Source organism: Pelmatolapia mariae, unplaced genomic scaffold (genome assembly GCF_036321145.2).
Source record: "Pelmatolapia mariae isolate MD_Pm_ZW unplaced genomic scaffold, Pm_UMD_F_2 NODE_ptg000316l+_length_31784_cov_1, whole genome shotgun sequence".
Classification (NCBI taxonomy): Eukaryota; Metazoa; Chordata; class Actinopteri; order Cichliformes; family Cichlidae; genus Pelmatolapia; species Pelmatolapia mariae.
In genome coordinates, this window is record NW_027052005.1 from 5,452 (window position 1) to 24,136 (window position 18,685).

Sequence of the window (18,685 nt, forward strand, 5' to 3'; positions counted from 1 at the left end):
GTGTCACGGCGCCGTGCGCATTAGTATATTTGACTGAAGCTTAATAATCAGAATAATGCTCTGATCTCTTCAAATAAATGAAATCATACCTTTCTACTAAAACTGTTTCTGTTGGTCTCCACCTTTTCCTGAACCCTGCAGGATCCACCTGAGTGTCCCAGTCCTGGACCCTGTTTGTAACCAGGAGGATCCCAGGCCTGATTATTGCTGATGTGTTATAAATATTCTTGTTTTATTCTCATTAAATAAATGTGTGTATAAATATGTGGATTCATGTTTCAGTCCTGTGATGCTTGTTTGTTTGAAAGGACACAGATGGACCTTGTTTCCTTCTTTCCTTCCTTTTTGTGTCCTCTGTGCTTCATCTGCTGCTCTTCACTCTGTTACTTTGGACTGATTTCACTCACACTTTGTTTCCATGGTTTCTTTGCGTCACGCTGACAGCACGTGAACAACACGACATGTTTGATCTCAAAGAAGGAGCAGCATCCTCTCTCCAACCTGTTTCTCCATCTTCTACAACACCTGATTCATTCCAGTTTCTCTGCTTTCACTTTGATTCATGTCAACATGAAGCCTGAGCGTCTGTGATGAACACACTATCAGCATCACTGACATGTTTCATCATTTAAAAACACTTCCTGTCTCTGTGGTGGTTACAGTGACATCATGTAGTTTGTGTTTTGACCTCCAGAGGGCGACAAATCAGCACAGACAGAGAGCTCCATTCAAACTTTGCTGCCATCAGGAATAATTCTTCAAATATAATCATCAGTGTTTGAGCAGTTATGATATCAGGGACAATCTAGACATGTGTGACAATACTGAACATGTCACATGACTCACCTTAAACATCATGTGATCCACTCTCAGTCTGCACTTTCATTCATGACTTCAACAGGTTGAAATGAGCTTTGAAGAAACATTCAGTGAAATAAATCTTTCATGGATTCATGTGAGCAGCAGATGAACTTTGCACCAACAACATCTTCAATAACAGAGTCTGAATGAAGCTCAGGTGTTGATGCTGCTCACTGATTGGACGGTTGGTTTCAGCTCTGCTCTCAGTCTTTACTGCACAGGTGAAGGTAGAAAGTGTGACTGGATCTATAGACTGGAAACAGAGAAACATGCTGAACATTTGAAGCTTTGCAGCAGAAATGTTCATGTTACAAATACAGCTGATCTGGGATCAGTGTGTTCACACCTGCAGCTACAACAAGGTTTCATGTCTCCACACGTCAGCATGTGAACTCTGACCCAGTCTGAGCAGTCAGACGGCAGATTTTTAAAGTTAACACATCAACACACACAGATCTCTTATCTTTAATCTGTCACCAGTTAAGCACACAGACGGTAATGTGTTGGTTCATCCTCAGCGCTCAATGAAACTGGGACAGTTTTATAGCTAATAAAATCATACTAAACTTAAAACTATGAGCAGAAAGTGATCAGTCATCAGTGATGGGACTCTGTTCTCCCCTTTAACTGGAAACAGCCAGCATGAGCAGATAAAACCTGTTTGTTCCAGTGAAGTCAACATTCAGATTTTACTGAAGTGGAAAAAACAATAATGTTTATGTTTAAATAATGTTTAAATGTTTGATTTTTAAATGACATTACAGTGTTTAACTTAAAATTAATTTAAAATACTTCATTACAGAACGTAACACTTTAGCTATTTAATTAATTTTGATATAAATTCATCTATATGTGCAATCAAAAACATGAAGAGATTATCTAAATGCATTTTAAGATTAATTTGTATTAGTCAGCAGAGCCAAATTCAGAACAACAGACTCAAATAACAAGAAGCAAACCTTCATTCAGGCTAAAACAGTCTTTTTTTTGCCATCAGAATTATTGTCTAAAGAAAGAAGCACTCAGAGCAACTCTCTGCCGAGGCAGCTAATTCTCTGGGGATGGTTTACTTTCACCACAATACTCTTATATTTCTGATGTATTCTTTGGCTTTACAATACTGTCTTTGAAGAAATAACACATTTTGTGGCCAATGTCATATTTAGAATCTGTATTATTATTTCCTAATGAAAATGCAAACAAAGGCAGTAGAATTTTAAGCATAGTTTTAAATATGAGAAAGCATTTTATGAAAGTTTGCCCTTATTTGACCTTAAGGAAGAGGTCAAAGGTCCACAGTAATGTGACTGTCTTAATAACCTGTGCGTGGCAGTCAGAGTGAAGACCAAAAGTGCAGGACTCGGACACAAAGCTGGAATTACTAACACAATGGTTTAAACAAGGCAGGAACTACAGACTTACTAACTAGTAAGTTAGAAAAGCTACTGTGAAAGCTCGTGTCAGCTCAGCTTTCACAGTAGTTTGCTGCTACCTTTCAGGCTGCGTTCACACTGCAGGCGAAAGCGCATCAAATCCGATTTTTTTGACCCTATGTGACCCATCTATCTGATCATGGTGTGACAGTGTGAACGGCACAAATCTGATATTTTCAAATCTGATCTGGGTCACTTTCTCTTTTGAAGCACCGCTCCTCTAAAACAGCAATAAGGATGATTATTAGGTTATTTACATCATTATGTAAATAACAAATTAACTTAAAGCAAAAATTGGGAAACGTAAAGTCTGAAGTCTTTATATTAAGGACCATCAGTCACACAATACTGTTGCTCTGGGTCTAAACAGAGCGCGTTGTGTGTGCTTTAGCTGAAATTAGGCTACGTTCACTCTGCAGATCTTGATGCTCAATTCCGATTTTTTGATCAAATCCGATTTTTTTGTCTGCTTGTTCACACTACAAATAAAATGCGACAGCAAACGCGCTCTAGTGTGAACGCTCAAAGTGGCCCACATGCACAAAAGAAGACGTCCTTCAGTCAAAGCTGACACTATCAATAACAGTCAGTCTAAAAAACTAGCAGACCTTCCACTAGAGCAGGGCGATATGACCGAAAATATTTATCACAATATACATTTGAAAATTTGCGATAACGATATAACTGACAATATAATTGACACTAGACAAAATACAGCTCCACAACTTTATTAGTGCAAAAAACCCCATCAATGTATTTTCACTTAAGCAGCTGTTTTTTATGTGCATTAACGTTATATAAAAATGTAACAGTGCAAATTCCTCACTGACAGTTTAACCAAAAGGCATTTCCAGTGTAAATTGGCCGACATATCCTCAGCATAACCATGTATAACATCCACAAAACTTAAAAAGAGGTTATACACACACAGTACGGTGATATTATGTTGAAGTACAGTACGTATCACTCCGCGAGGCTTCTGCCTACGATAGCTGTAATGCTCCGACAATCCATCAAGCGGTGCGAGTTCGTAACTTAGCAAAGTTGTACTAAAACATTTGACAGATTTTCGAGCGCCGTGTACCACATAAAATCGTTTCAAGGTCAGTAAACACAACCAGAATTCATACATAAGGCACACGGGATTATAAGGAGCACTGTCAATTTTCAGAAAAATCAAAGGATTGATTTTAAGTGTGCCGTATTTTCCAAACAACACGGTAATAACGACGGCCCGCTAGCATGCGCTACCAAAAATAGTGCTTTGGTGTGTATCTGACGGACGAAAGCTAAACCAGTTTCACACCACTGAAGTTGCAGCATTTTTACAAACCAGTTCTGGTTCATCTGTTTCATTTAACGATCCACTTTCGCTCTTCTCATTCTGCGTCGCCGCCATGTGCGTATGTAAACAAAGGCACTGCGCATGCGCGTTTTACACATATTCTATTGCGATATTTCATTTTCCTATCGTTGCCCAAAATTACACCGGTATTACCGTGAACGGTATGATATAGCCCAGCCCTACCTTCCACTCCACAATTAAAAACAGTAGTACTCCATAGTGTCAGGATAAAGCAACATTAAATATTGGATCAGCTTTTTGAAATAATTTCATTTTGTATAAATACACACCTGATATAACAGATAAAACATTAAACCTGCTTAAAACGCACACATAGAGGAGACGTGCAAAACCACCATATATAATTTTCTCTTGACTCATTTTAAAGATTAAAGAGTGCACAGGGTGAACTACTATGTACAGCTTCTTATTAATGGCAATGATCTGAAAATTATCCTTTCAAGTGAATCTATTCATTTTGCTCATTATTCCATTAATCATTCCTACATTCTTCCTACATCCATTCTCATTCCATACAGAGTATTTTGCCTGACAGTTCAAGCTGCACCTTTTTAGTCTCATGCTGAGTCTGGTGCAGGTATTGCACTCAGCTTCAGCTCCTCTCTTTATGGCTGCTCTCTGTTTATACCAACTTTATTGTCTGATTGGCTTTCTGACTCTGGTTTTGACTGCACAGCATGCAGCCAATCACATGCAAAGACAGGGACCATATCATGCAGGCCAGGCACGCAGAGAGACGGGGGTTTAAAAGCTGGTGTGTTGGGAAAAAGTGACGAAGCAAAAATATCAAATGAGCAGCATTTCAATGATAGACTGCAAAGCTGAGTGCAGAACTGATCAAAGGGATAAACCTGATTTCATTTTCCTTTGTTCCAAACTTGTCCAGCCTCAGACCTCATGTGTTCTCCCTGGTAGTAGTTAATGCATAAAAATAACGTTTTTATGAAAACACTGAATAAAATGTTGCTTTCTTGAAAAAGATGATGTACATGTGAAAATAAAGTTATACAAAGTGTCTTTGAATGGCAGAGATGTGTGCGTGTACCACAGAGCCATGGCTCACTGAGTGTCTAAATGAGTCTCAGCGGCCTGAACGCTTGAAGTCGTTAATAATTCTTAACTTGTTGGATCTGCTGCTCACCACAAACCAGCACAAGCATGAATTTGGTCTTTAAATGTGTTTTTATAAGTGTTACAGCTTCTCCTAGTAATAAAAACCTCCTTTATTTCCATTCATGCTACGCAAAGTTGTCAAGCAAATAACAGTTAAATAACAGAAAAGTTTGTTTTTCCACTTTTTGCTACAGAAATTTCTGGATTTTTCACGACTACAGTTTAAAAATCAGAAGGAAAAAACTGCAGTCTGGGCAATGAGCTGTCAGGGCTTTTTTCTATATTTGTACACCTTTATTTCTTACGGTTTAAGTACAAAGAGCCGTGCCAACAGATTTCTGTCACAGCAGCTTTTTCATTATCATGTAGAAAAACAGTTAAATATGTCACACTGACAGAAAGCAGCCCTGGCATTTTTGGTCTAGGTGGCCGATCATGATCGCTCCAAAAATATATCAAAAATAAAATACCATAGTGTGAAAAAGTGTCACACTTAAATGTTTCAGACCATCACATCTACATATTACACAACAACACAAGTAAACACAGAATGCACTAAATGAAAATGTTCATTATTAAGATAAATGAACTGTTTGTGTGTCACAGACCAGAAGCTCCTCCAAAGCCAGACTTCATGCCAGCATCCTAAGAAATTCAGCAACAAATGAATTGAGATCAGTGAGGACAGGGTTATAAAGCTACGGGACTCCACCAAACCACAGTGAGAGCCATTATCCACAGATGGAAACCTTCCTCGGAGCGGCCGGGCATCCAAAAGGTCCAAAACAGAACAACAAAGAGCTGCACGACCCACTCGCCTCAGTTAAGGTTCATCACAAGGGATAAGTAACAAAGTACAAATACTCTGTACTCTACTGAACTAAAGTAGAATTTTCAGGTATCTGTGCTTTACTGGAGTACTTTTTACTTTTCCTCATTACATTCTGAAACAAATATCTGACATTTTGTTGTTACTTTTGGTTTAACACATTTGCAGGGGGTCATTGTTTCTGTCACTCTGAGCGTACCGTCCTCTTTGAAATAATCACCAGGGGATGTCACAGAACTTTACTATGGCACACATAGACGACGTGTGCCACAGTAAAGGGTCCAAGTGGGCCGCTGTGTGGTTTTAGTTTTTTGGCACAGCTCTGCAACGACTGCAGGTGTCCATAAGTTGTGGCTGCAGTACTTCAGCATCTAATTAGCCCTGCAGAAGACGATCAAGCATAAAGAGAGTAACATGTTGTGGCAGGTCATTTCAAATGCAACGTTTCTATCAGCTCAACAAACATCAGCAAACACACAAACTGTTTTTGTGCAGTTTGTCTCACAGTGTGTTGCAGCTAAAGGTCCAGTTGCTGTATTTCACAGGGACACACAGGGAAAAGAGTTTGAGATAACTTCACGCAGAGACGGAGAAAGAATACAGGACAGGAAGAGGAGAGCTTATATTTAAAGGTAAGTCTTCACGTTCTCATACTGTGAAACACGCTGCAAACTAACTGTGTTAATAAAAGAGCACATGAAAGTCCTCTGCAGGTTACTGCAGGATAATCAGGTTAGTTTACAGTAAAGAACTGTGTGACAGTGGCTGTGGTGCTCGTGGTCTGTTACATCAAGTGTAACAGAGATGAACATGAATTTCAGCTGGTGATGCTTACATGTAGAAAAAAGACGGTGGAAACTGTCAGTGTAGAGGGTGGAAATCAGCCAGGACAGCTCATCAAATACCTGCTTACATCTTGTTGATTTCAGTTTCTACAAAGAGCCACTGCAGCTGATTTTAGGATTCCCCACCTGCTAAATCACACTGTGAGATGGAAACCCTGCTGAGCAAGAGGAACAAAGGCTGCTCTCAGTTCTGCCAGAAAACATCTCGATGATCCCCGAGACTTCTGGGAAAATACTCTGTGGCCTGTTGAACTGTCTCTGCTGCTCGTCTGCAGAGTGACGAGTGTCTCAGCCTTCCACACAGTGAGCCTTTTCTCTTCATTTTGATTGTATCATGGATCTGTTGTTTGATCTCTCCTGGTTTATTTCTCACAGATCTCACTCGCTACAGTGACTACAATAAAAACATCCTGTTTGTGGAACAGCACATCTGATCACTCTGCACTGCACGCTCAACACAAATCTCACCGCCAGTAAGGACCTCAGTCACAAAGAGAAAACCTCAACACATAATATACACAACACATAAATCCCAGCTGTCATAATGTGCACCAAATGAACACTGTTTGTTCTCAGTCCTTGCAGCGCCTTCTGCCACCTAGAGCCAGTTAATGTGAGACCAGCCCTAAAGCTCCCTGATCTTTGAAAATGAATCCACTGTGTGAACAAATGTCATTGTCTCTAAGCCCCACAGATACAATCACAGTCTAACTGTGTCCAAATAGTCCAGCACATATACAGCAGTTAAGAGACAGAGGGGTCAGTGAGCAGGGACCTTTAACAATGAGAAACTTTATCTTTTGCCAGAATCACACTCTTACTTTTCTGTCTTCATGTATCTTAAGTGAAATTGAAGCTAATTAGAGTTTAATGGCATGAAAGTGGAAAGTGCTAAAAATACAGAATTATCCTTTGAAGTGAATCTAAATATTTTCCTTCCTCTGTCTAAAAGAAGCTTCCTCTCCTCTCTCTGTTTATACCAACTCTACTGTCTGACTGGCTTTTGGAGACTCAGATTTGAAGCCAAACACAAAAATCGATATTGTTTTCACTGAATGTTTTCTAACAGTAAGTTAACTAACATTTGTTTCCAGTTTCCGTCCTTCCATGTGTTAATCTGAACTGGAACCCAATGAAGCAGAGTGTAATCACCTCCTACGAGCCATCCTGTCACAGTGGAAGCTGCAGTATCATATACTGGCTCTTTGTGAGTTACAATGTGAGCTCTTCATGGTGGCCTAAACAAACTGTGTGCATGCTCCTGTTGTTAAAGGGAATCCTCCTGCAAAGCCACAAGTCAGCTGTTTCCTGCTCGTCCAAAGTGAACAGTCGTGAAAAGATCAATTCATAAAGAAGTGAAGCAGCAGCATCAGTCATGGACGCACAGGTGTTTTTGCAGTCTGTTTTGTGGCACCACCAGCCTGGAGTGACTGGAGCTTGTGGAATTATCATTGCATTAATTATCATTTCATCAAAGTGTTTATTGAAGCTGCTGGCATTATGTTATAATTTGTATTATAGGGGTTATCATAATCAAATATTAACATGTTTATTACAGGTGCAGTTATAACTACTTTAAAATGATTGAGTTAAATATATATGTATCATAACTCATATCCTGAGTATATTGGTATAGTAAAATAGAAGCTGAGCAAAGGCCTGAGCAAAGCTTCTTGTGGTATTTGAGTTTGCCTAGTTACAGGTGACGGAAGGATGTCCAGTCCATGGTGACCTCAAAGGCCTGAGATCATCACCATATTCGGAAGAGTATGCCACAAGGAGGAACCTCTGTGTTTGCATTTAATTCTTAAAATACATGAATGTTCTGTACATGCAAATTATGTGCTTGTAAACGCAAGAAGGGGCGTTACAATACCCTGATGTTATAAAAGCAATCTAGAGTGTATTTTGGGCAGAGATGTACAACTGTTTTGCAGTTTGCACCTCTCCACGCAGCGTGCATTCATTAAAATCAATTGTTTGAACGACCTTTTCTGGACTATCATTGTTTTGCTCTCATCCTCAATTTCGAACCCGTAACAAGCTCCACTGGATCATCACCAGTAGGAAGAACAAAAACAACCACGTGGAACATTTTTGTAGCATTGCTGCACCAGCACACACTGGATGTGATCTGGGAATGCAGTTTCTTGCAACATGTACTCAGATATTTATGCAATACTTATGTAAGAATGCTGTTTGTTGACTTCAGATCAGCACAGGTAAAGTTCTTCCCTCCAAGCTGATCACCAAACGTGTGGATCTTAGACTCAACAACTCCATCTGTACCTGGATCGTGGACTTTCTGACCAACAGACCTCAGCATGTTAGGTCAGACCATAACTGCTCTACCAGCATCACACTCACACTGGCACTCCACAGGGCTGTGTGCTGAGCCCGTTCCTCTATGACTGCAGACCTCGGTATGCATCCAACTCCATCATCAAGTCTGCAGATGACACCACGGTGACTGTCTCATCAGTGACAACGATGAATCTGCTACAGGGAAGAATAAAGCACCTTGCTGTGTGGTGCTGACAATAACCTGCTCCTGAATACCAGCAAAACCAAAGAGCTCACTGTGGACTTCAGGAGAGAGGAGACAGACACCCATGTCCCCATCTGCATAAATGGCACAGCTGTTGAACGGGTCTCCAGCTTCAAGTTCTTGGTGATCCACATCTCTGAGAATCTGTCCTGGTCAACTGACACCTCCATCCTGGTCAAGAAGGCCCATCAGCTCCTCTCTTTCTTGAAGACACTGAAGAAGAACCACCTGTCTGCTGACATACTGGGTAACTTCTACCACTGTACGATAGAGAGCATCCTGAACAACTGTGTCACAGTCTGGTGTGGGAACTGCTCTGTTGGTGACCACAAGGCACTGCAGCGGGTGGTGAAAACTGCCCAACACATCACAGGGACTCATTTCCTGCCACTGAGGATGTCCACAAGAAGAGATGTCTATGCCAAGCACGCATCATTCTCAGGGACTCCTCTCATCCTGCCAAGAAACTCCTCCAGCTCCTCCTCCCCTCCAGGAGGCGCTACAGGAGCCTTCAGACTAAAACCAGCAGGTTTAGGAGCAGCTTCTTCCTCACAGCTGAACTCAGCCTCCTGCTGAACCTTTCCATCCACACTCACTGAACCCTTCTACACTCCTCCTCCCAGTGACCATGATCATTATCAACATTCACCACATGCTCACACTGGTTACTGCTGTAGTTTTAGGACACTGACAGAGTCTCTGTTATAGTGCCTACACTGGTCACTAGTCTGTTCAGAGAGCTACGCTTCCACTGCTCTAGATATATTCATAGCTCTGTAGATCTGTTTACCTCACACTGATACATCTGTATATGTGTAGCACATCTGTATATTTGTTCATAGTACACCTGTAAATCTGCCCATCTGTACAGCAATATAAAACATCTGTATGCTACACATTTGTTCAGCTGTATGTTTGGTCTCTCTGTTCATGACTATTTCACCACTTATACTACCCTTATCTGTACAGACCAGTACATGTTGCTCTCTACTGAACTTACTGTATATAATCTGCTCTTATTGCACTTACTGATTAGATGCAAACTGTATTTTGTAACCCTGTATTTAGACATGTATGACAGTAAAGTTGAATTCTAAATGCTAAACATTTAAACAAAAGCAGCTACAGGAGAAGTTTTTAGAAGTGATTTTAGAGGCCAGTAAAGAGAGCATGGAGGCAGATGGAGGACGCCACGTCCACTGAATCTACCGTTTCCACCTCATCCTTCCAGTGCTCTACTAAACTCCCTGCTCTCTCTACCACAGCTGCCTTTGAACTTGCTTGGGACAGGTCACATGACACAGGGGTGTGCTCTGATGTCAGCAGGCAGGTCAGTGGAGCCCTCTGGTGATGGATATATGCCAGTGAAACAGGAGGAGGCCTGAGAACAGACAGCAGGCGTAACTAGCAGGACAAAGTTTCATGTAGTACTTGAAGGAGTCATCACAGCCAATCAGCTCTCAGGAAAATAGAACATCACATAAATATTTATCTTCTTTGATTTTGATCAATGTATTTCCTTTGATATGTTTTCTGTCAACACTTCTGCCTGATTAGAAGCTCATAGGCAGTTCCTGTCACTCTACACTAAAATACTGTAAAGGCTGCCCTCTCTGCCCTCCCACTAGCTGACCTGACTGACACAAACTGTGCTGGGATACCCTACATGGACTGAGCTTCTTGGCCACACACATATAGATTTGCTTGGCTGTAGAAATCCTTCCATGAAGCTCCCAGCGCACATTTGTGATGCTTCTGTCTGTGGCAGAGGAGGTTTGGAGCTCTGCAGAGCCTTGGAGACTTTTACTGACTATGCAGCCCTACCCACATGTATGATTTAGATTTATACTTATGTGGCAGCCACTCACTGACAAAGTTATTTTAAATGATATCATGTAACAAGTTATTTTCCATGAAAAGTAAAAGTGGTGAAATTCTCAAAATGAGACGTGCATTTTGTTGTTTTGTGTGTGTGTTTGTCTGTGTGAAGTTTCGATGTGTATTGTTACGAAATAAATATATATTCTTAATGCTTATTTTCTGTTTATGTTGTTTTAATGAGGCCAGACTGGGAGAACGCCAGTTTGAGCACAATGTCACAGAGTACTGACAGGAAACTGCATGCTGCTGCAGAGAACAGGAGGTTTTAGTGCAGAGCTGCACAGGCGTATAAAATACAGGAAACCAGACAAAAAGTAAACTGTGTGTCGGTGTGACGCAGTGCAGAAATATATATGCAGCTGGCAAAGAATTCAGAGCTGAGCTTGTGTGTTCGTGTGGCGGGTCTCCATTTCCACAAATGTAAAAATAAAGATCATTTTTTGACCACTCTGAGTCCAGTCTTTCTCTGTCGCCAAAGAAATTCAAAAGAGTGGAATTTAATAGTATCTGAAAAGCACAATTTTGAAAACACTGCAAAGACCTCAAGACATTTTTTCTTTTGCTTTGTATGTAAACAAAAATTCCCACCAAGGCTTTTCAGTGTGTGTGTGTAGAGAAAATACCTGTGCCAGGTTGTCTCCATCTAGTGGTGAACATGGCCTTACCACTACATCAGGTGAGTTTCTCTGTGCACAGTAACACAACAACAACACAAACTGTTTAAAAATGATGCAGGCAGATCAATGTTACAGATTCAGTAAGAACGGAAGTTTATCGCAATCCTTCAAATATGCAGGGCGTCACACTAACACTGTTGCATCGCTCTGTTATTATCAATTAGATTCAAAACGTGCCCAGTTTAATGTCTGAAACTAAACTGGCATTAAAGTTTCAATGAACTAAAGTGGTCCCTCTGAGTCAGCACCCAGAAAGCTCGTCTCTCTGAACAATGTGGCCATAAATACGAGCGCTGCTGGGATCTTAAAACACTGGAGCTAAATCCAGACTTTGGAGGTTTCACTCAGTAACAGCACCTTTCTAATATTATTGACTGTATGTTATAGTCACATTTATATGAAATGTCAAACGTTACACGTTAGCTAAAGGTTGAAGTCACAGAATTATACTGAACAACAATGCAATTTGAGTTCTTGTTTGTTCTTTATATTTGATTTATTGTAGGCAGCGGGACTAAAAGGAAAAATAGTAAAAATATGGATGAATCTCTGCTCTTACAGCTTTTATTGTGCCGTGATGTCTCCTATGAAACTGTCCTCTTGCTCGTCTTTTGGATGCTCACCTCTTCTTCACCTTTCACCAAACTGCTGCACTCTTGTTCTCTGCTCTCGCCTCCTGTTCTGTTATAATTAGAAAGCAGTCAGCATGTGCCAAACAAATCTATCATGTTTGATATGATGATGAGGTTTTTAACATCTTATTTAATGCACTGTATCGATCAATTAGTAAACAAATACCAGACTGTAGGAAAGCCAATAATAATGCACTGAGCAAGTTCATGCCATAAGAGCTAAATGTTTGTAGCCCTGTCTGCAATTATTCGGGCTTGCAGTATAAAGAAAAGAGAGGTTTATGGTTATAAAAAATGGTTAAAATATAAATAGTTGATAAAAGGTTTAAAAAACATATACTTGGGTACTAATGTATTTCATTTACAGTAAGAATCCAATAAATAAAAGGGTTTCATGATTTAGAGTTCATTTACTGTGCAGAAGCAATATGTTTGGGTGTAACCTAAGTTTGTCTACCCATCTAATGTCAGTTATCTTAATGTTGTATTGTCATTGGTTGTTGTGCTGACGAGCCAGTCAATGTCACTCTTCTCTGGTATGGGGGCGGGACGAGTGGTGAATGTTTGTGTGAATCTGTGGGAGCGGACACAGAAGCTAAGTCCGAAGAGAAAGATGTCGTAAGGCAAACGTGGTGTGGATTTTGCATCTAAGTGTAATCATTGAGGTCGACTACCCGTGGTCCTGATATTACTTATTTGTGATCTGCAAGAGGTAAATGAGACTGTGTGCCTTGACATTTGTACTGTAACTATTCGTTATAGTTGTAAAATGGCGTGATATGTGATGCTAACTAGCGGCTTGCTAATTAGCGCAGCTTACCGCGTTATGTGCTGTGATGCCATGCTGTATGTTTAGCTCTGTGATTGTCAGTCAAAGCATGCTAATGCTAAATCGTTATGTGATAGCATTTGGTATTGTAGCTCAAGTGTTTTAATATGTTTAGAAGCCGAGGGACGCTGTAGAAGGAGAGGGAGAGCGAGGTTTCTGCCCGGATGGACCCTGCTGTTTTCCTGCCCCTGACTGTCTTCACTACTGGTGAACTAATTGCTAACTGCTCGTTTCTGATTGCCCCACTAACAAACTCATTGGACTCGTGAGTACTAACTGGAACTAAAGTGCACGTATTTTGTTTATTGCTCAGTTTGAGTGAAGCGGCCATCAGTTTTAGGCCTCACCGCACCCGAACTTCGAATCAGGCCTGCAACAAGCACTGTGCTACAGGTGTAGTGTGGACAGGTTAGTGTGTGTGTGTGTGTGTGTGTGTGGGCCCACTGTTACAAATTTGGTTTAAATTGAGTAAGTGTGTAGTTATAATCCAAGTTATTTTCAACAGTTAAAATTTATCCCTTTTAAAAGGTGTGAGCTGTTGTAACTGAAGTAACACTTAGCACCTAAGAAAGAGGTATTTTGTTTTAAAAAATCTTTTATTATTAACCCATGTACTCACATTTACCGTGGTTTTCTTTGTTTATTTGAATTCAATTCATTTCATTTTATAAAAGTAAGTGTTTATTTTCTTTATTTCAATGTTGTCTAAATAAATACCCGGTGAGGGGATTTAATTTGTGTAAAATTAAATCCCTTATTAATTAATTTAGAGAGTATCGGATATCATTATTAATAGCACTACGAACCCAGGCCCAGTCTCATTGTACTATATACTCTAGCTTTACCATAGCTACGTGGGACCTGGGTTACATGTTCATCAAAGAAAATCCTGAATGGCTGATACAGGACAGGCCAACATTTAATGCAGCCACAGATGGACATTCAGTCAGCTTTCTGCACTTTCCACCTGATCACATCTGTCCCTCAAAGTCATGTCACTTCCTCTTTGGTTCATTTCTGTCTACTTTTACATTTGCAGTGACAATAACTTTAGTGACATAGTGCACACATTATGGACTGCTGGGTTATCTTGGTTTATTTCAGTTAGTATTTTTAAAGGTGCACTCAGTCATTTTTTAGGTTACTTGATAGAAAAAAGGATCTTGTTCTCATAAACAAACATAGAATGACACAATGACACATTGTTAAACGTGTCACTGGTCACTGCTTAATCTCCTCATTATTTAAGCATTACTTAAGTATGTCATTTATAAATAGAGATATATATTCTTAGAACCACTTCTGAGCCTGATCTCCTTACTCCAAGGAGCTTTTCTGAGTTATCATTGTCCAGAGGAGGAGGGTATCCACTACTTCTTTCATTTCACCTGAGTTCACCTGTGGGAAAGCACAGCGCCGAGCCCCTGAATATTTCTTTGAATTCTGGAGGACTTGGGAAATAATCTCAAGTAATTAGTGACTAACTGACTAAAGCTAATGAACCAGAGAAATTGTAAACTCTTAAACATCCAGGGATGTCTGAACTTATGTCTGCACCTTCACACTGCACATATGAAGGATCATACCTGCTTCACCTCCAGTGTTGTGGCAAAAAGTCATCGTCTGACAACAACTGATTTCCAGTGTCTTTACTTATGTTGGTAAACAGACTTTAGTGAGCATGATTTACAAAAGGGTATATAGTATATTTAAGTATAAGTATATTTATAACTCTGTGTTATATTAAAACCAACCCAGTCCTTTTGGGACACTTAAAATATGTTTAGAGAACTATTATTATATTTGTTGCAGTTTCTGCTGTCCTCTTGGCCAGATTAAAATGACTTTTTTAAACAGTAATGTCAAATGAATGAATAAGAAGGAAAAGTCACTGCCAAAAAATGATTGCAGCTTCTACCTTGTGACAGGAATGTTGTTTGTGGCACAAGATGACTCAATATCACTCATGATGGATACATAAAAAGTTGTCTACAGCAGTTTAAATATGATCAACTGGTTTTTGACAAATACCGGGAATGAGTTTATGGCAGACATGACTTTTTGACACAACACTGGCTAACTGACAAGACCTAGTTATAAGCTAATATTACGGTTGAATATTATTGCACCTAACCTTGGACTCTAGTATTCTAAAACTTCCCCTCTGGATAAACCATATGATTATGTGACAAATATGTCATCTTACCAAAGAACAGAGCACAGTTTATTCAGGGTGTGACAGCACTTTACCACCTGTGTCCAACATATCGTACAGATTTCTGGACTGGAGCACGTACATCCTTAAAAACTCCAGGACTTCATCACAGCCTCTCTCACATCCGCCTTACATGTGTACAGAAAACTTAACTAACACTGGCTGAATATGTTTGTAGCAGGATAAAATCAGGGTCCCTTATATGAATGGGATTTAAACAGGGAGATATTGGCATCAGTTACCAACACTTCACTTAATATCAAATTGAGACTCACTTGTGTTTAACCCTGGAATATGTGAACAGGTTACTTAATGAATCCTTTCTCAGGTCCATGGGTGGTAAAACTGCAACATCCTCCATCCGTAGTAAGAGAAAGCGTCTGTGGCAACAACCAAAAGGTCTCCATGCAGCCTGTGTGAATAAGAAAATGGCTGGGCAGGAAAATATTTTTAAAAAAATCTTTTATAGAGCTAAATATGAAACGTGTCTGTGAGTCCTTCAGTCCAAATACTCGAGGTCGAGAAGAATAGCAGCCGCTGATCCCTCAATGGCACCAGTAGGACGGCAGGACAGCAGGGCCTCTTCCTCAGCAGTAAAGTCTCCTCCACTGCTGGCAGGAGAATGAAACATGAGTATTTTAAAAGCCTACTGCGTGTACAGATATCACCGCTGGCTCACACCAGCTGGCTCTGACACAGCTACAGACCATGGCTGTGTCCCAATCCAGCGACCGCACGCTCCTGAGTACGCATTTTGAGACCTATTACATCACAGCGACACGACGACGGCTGTCCTAATCTCAAGTGTACTCCAAATGCGCTGTCGACTTCCCCAAATTTGAAGTGTGGTCCGGTGTACACTTCGTGGTCCCATATATCCCACAATTCATAGCGCAGTGCTGGGTGTGGATAATTTTGCCGAAAAATACAGTAGAGAGCTGAAGCGCAGCGGCCGAAGAGTAAACTTTCACACTTATTTATGTGCGAATGTTTAATAATGAGGAACATTAAAACATTACTGTTGGCCACATGTCGGCAAAGTTATGTGACATTAGTGATGTTTGTACTAACTTGGTTTTAAAGCCTCTACTTATATATCTGACCTTAATCTTACAGAGAATGTGATGATTTTATGGATAATTAAAGTCAGTCATATATCCACAAACACAACAAGCTGAAAGTCAGTGATGCTGCTCGGTTTGCAGTCCTGAATATGACGGCACAAGCAGGATTCACTGCACTGTTAATGTTAGCTATGTTATATTGCTGCCTCTGTTCGGTGGTGTCGAGCCAAACGGACTTTAACGTGTGTTTGAACGAGCTGACGGTTCACTCGTTAAGCTGAAAGATGCTTTAATCACAGGAGTCACACATGTGTCCACTGGACCATCTGGAACTCTTCTTGTTTAGCACTCGTAATAACACAAACACTAAATCCTCCTCCTCTATATAATATTGGCCATATTATATTTACATTACCAAAGTTAAATGATTTTAGTCTCATGAACAACATGAGCTAATTGTTATTTACTAACTAATCTTGATATGACTTCAGTACAGAAATGAAGAACAACTATCATGTTTTACAGTCCTGTGGTCTCAGCCTCAACTAATCACAGTGATGTCATGACAAAAATGAATGAACAACTAAACACTTTTTCTCCTTCATTTCTGTCACACAAAGCTGTATGAAACGTTTCTCGCGGTTAGCATCATGGTTGCTAGACAACCTGAGCAGCGCGACGACGGCTAGACCGTCCCATTTCACAAGCCTCGCACTTCCGCACTTCTCGTACTTCGTAGTACGCGCCGTACGTAGTACGCGAACTGCGCGTACTCCGAAGCGTGCGGTCGCTGGATTGGGACACACCCCATGTGTGCTCATAGCCCCTAAACAACAACAGTGCAGTCTGCTAGTTCAAATGCACAACATGAAAGACAACTTACTGAACACACTCACTCACTGAGTTAGGTCCTTGCACCTTTTTAAAACACATCCCTTTAGCTTGCTTCTTAAAAGTAGTGCCAGCCATATTCCAAACAGTCACACACGAACTTGATCACCGAAGTCCGCTTAACATGGCGGCTAATTTTCAAGCTTACTAGCTTATTCACGATTAGCACACTAATAATCATCATTAACCACACATCATAACATAACCAAACGATAAAATATAGAAAGAAACAATGTACGTATAAAACACCAATTCTTACCTAGCAGGAGAATAAATAATCAGCATTTTAAGGCTACTGCATGTACAGATGTCACTGCTGGCTCACATGAGCTACCTCTGAGAACCGCCACAGTTTACTCCCCAGCTGACTGTCGCGAAAGAGTCGTAAATCACCGGCATTGTAAAACTTTACATTATTCCAGGGCATGTTAAAAACACCAGACAGATGGACTGGATATTAAACGGTATCAAACGCCTAAATGAACACAGGGTTACAATTACATTCCACCATCGTCACATCGAGAGTTCATTAATCATCAGAGTTCAACAATGTGACATCCAGTTGAAAGCAGCTTCACTAACGCCAGCCAGAACAGGCTAACAGTGTATAAGAGCACAAAACATATCCTCAACAACTCACCTCAGTACGGCTGCCATCGGTCACCTTTTAACTCTGTTTTACAGCCTCTTCCAGAAAATGAACGCTTACACTACACACATGTACAGTATATTGATTTTATTTGGTTTTAGAGTTTAACCTGAAATATTTTGCTGCTGAGCTCCAAAGCGTTCCCTGTAACCATGGTTACGCAGAGGCGTAAGTGTTCCAGCTGTGACGTCACATACTAGAACCTGGATCAGCCTGCAACGTTTATCGGCACTTCTGCTGAGATCCGGAGCTCGAGGCGCTGGCGCCCCGGGATGAGATGAGCTGCTGTGTTTTTCACGGAGAAAAATAATTAAGATGGAATAACGTCAGTCTCAGATGGAAAAAATACAAGATGCAGGCAAAAGAGGACAGCAGATTGAGAAGAGATTTCTTCAAACGGTAAGGAGCTTCTACCAAGTGATATCTGATAAGGTTAAAACTTCAAGCTTAAATCTAATGTCCAGATTCATGCTAAACTTTTCTGGTTACTCAGTGAATCTGTTCATATGTTGCCGTTTTAAACTTTTAATTTCATGGTGACAAATGTCTTTGACAAAAATGCAGGATTAATTAAAGGCTATATATGACTGCTAGGTTAGGACGTGGTTAGGAGCAAATACTTAAGGAGAGAGAGAGAGATATTTTGCTCTGATAGAAATCTTTATTAATATTTATGGGAAAATCTTTCCTCCATTAGATTGTTTGTGGCCAATACAATAAATTGTCTCCTGGCTTTCAGGTCTCCCTGAGCCAAATTTGCAAAAATACCAGATTTTACACTCAAGGAACAAACTAGAGTAAAGAACAAACTGCCTATTAAACAGTAATTTGGAGCAGAGGGTCAACTTCCTG

General features: G+C 40.4%; 1 long non-coding RNA gene across 3 annotated transcripts; it reads right to left on the bottom strand.

Annotated features, from left to right (window-relative positions):
* Positions 1-693: 693 nt before the first annotated feature.
* Positions 694-17,935, bottom strand: LOC134622986 (uncharacterized). 3 transcript variants are annotated; one of them, XR_010093190.1, is made up of 5 exons: positions 17,825-17,935; positions 17,444-17,552; positions 12,113-12,234; positions 11,500-11,562; positions 694-1,114 (listed from the first exon to the last, which is right to left on the bottom strand). It is a non-coding gene; the product is annotated as an uncharacterized LOC134622986 (long non-coding RNA). The 3 variants fall into 3 exon arrangements; XR_010093189.1 differs by lacking the exon at positions 17,825-17,935 and having other exon boundaries at positions 17,444-17,654; XR_010093191.1 differs by lacking the exons at positions 17,444-17,552; positions 17,825-17,935 and adding an exon at positions 15,505-15,556.
* Between the last annotated feature and the right edge of the window lie 750 nt (positions 17,936-18,685).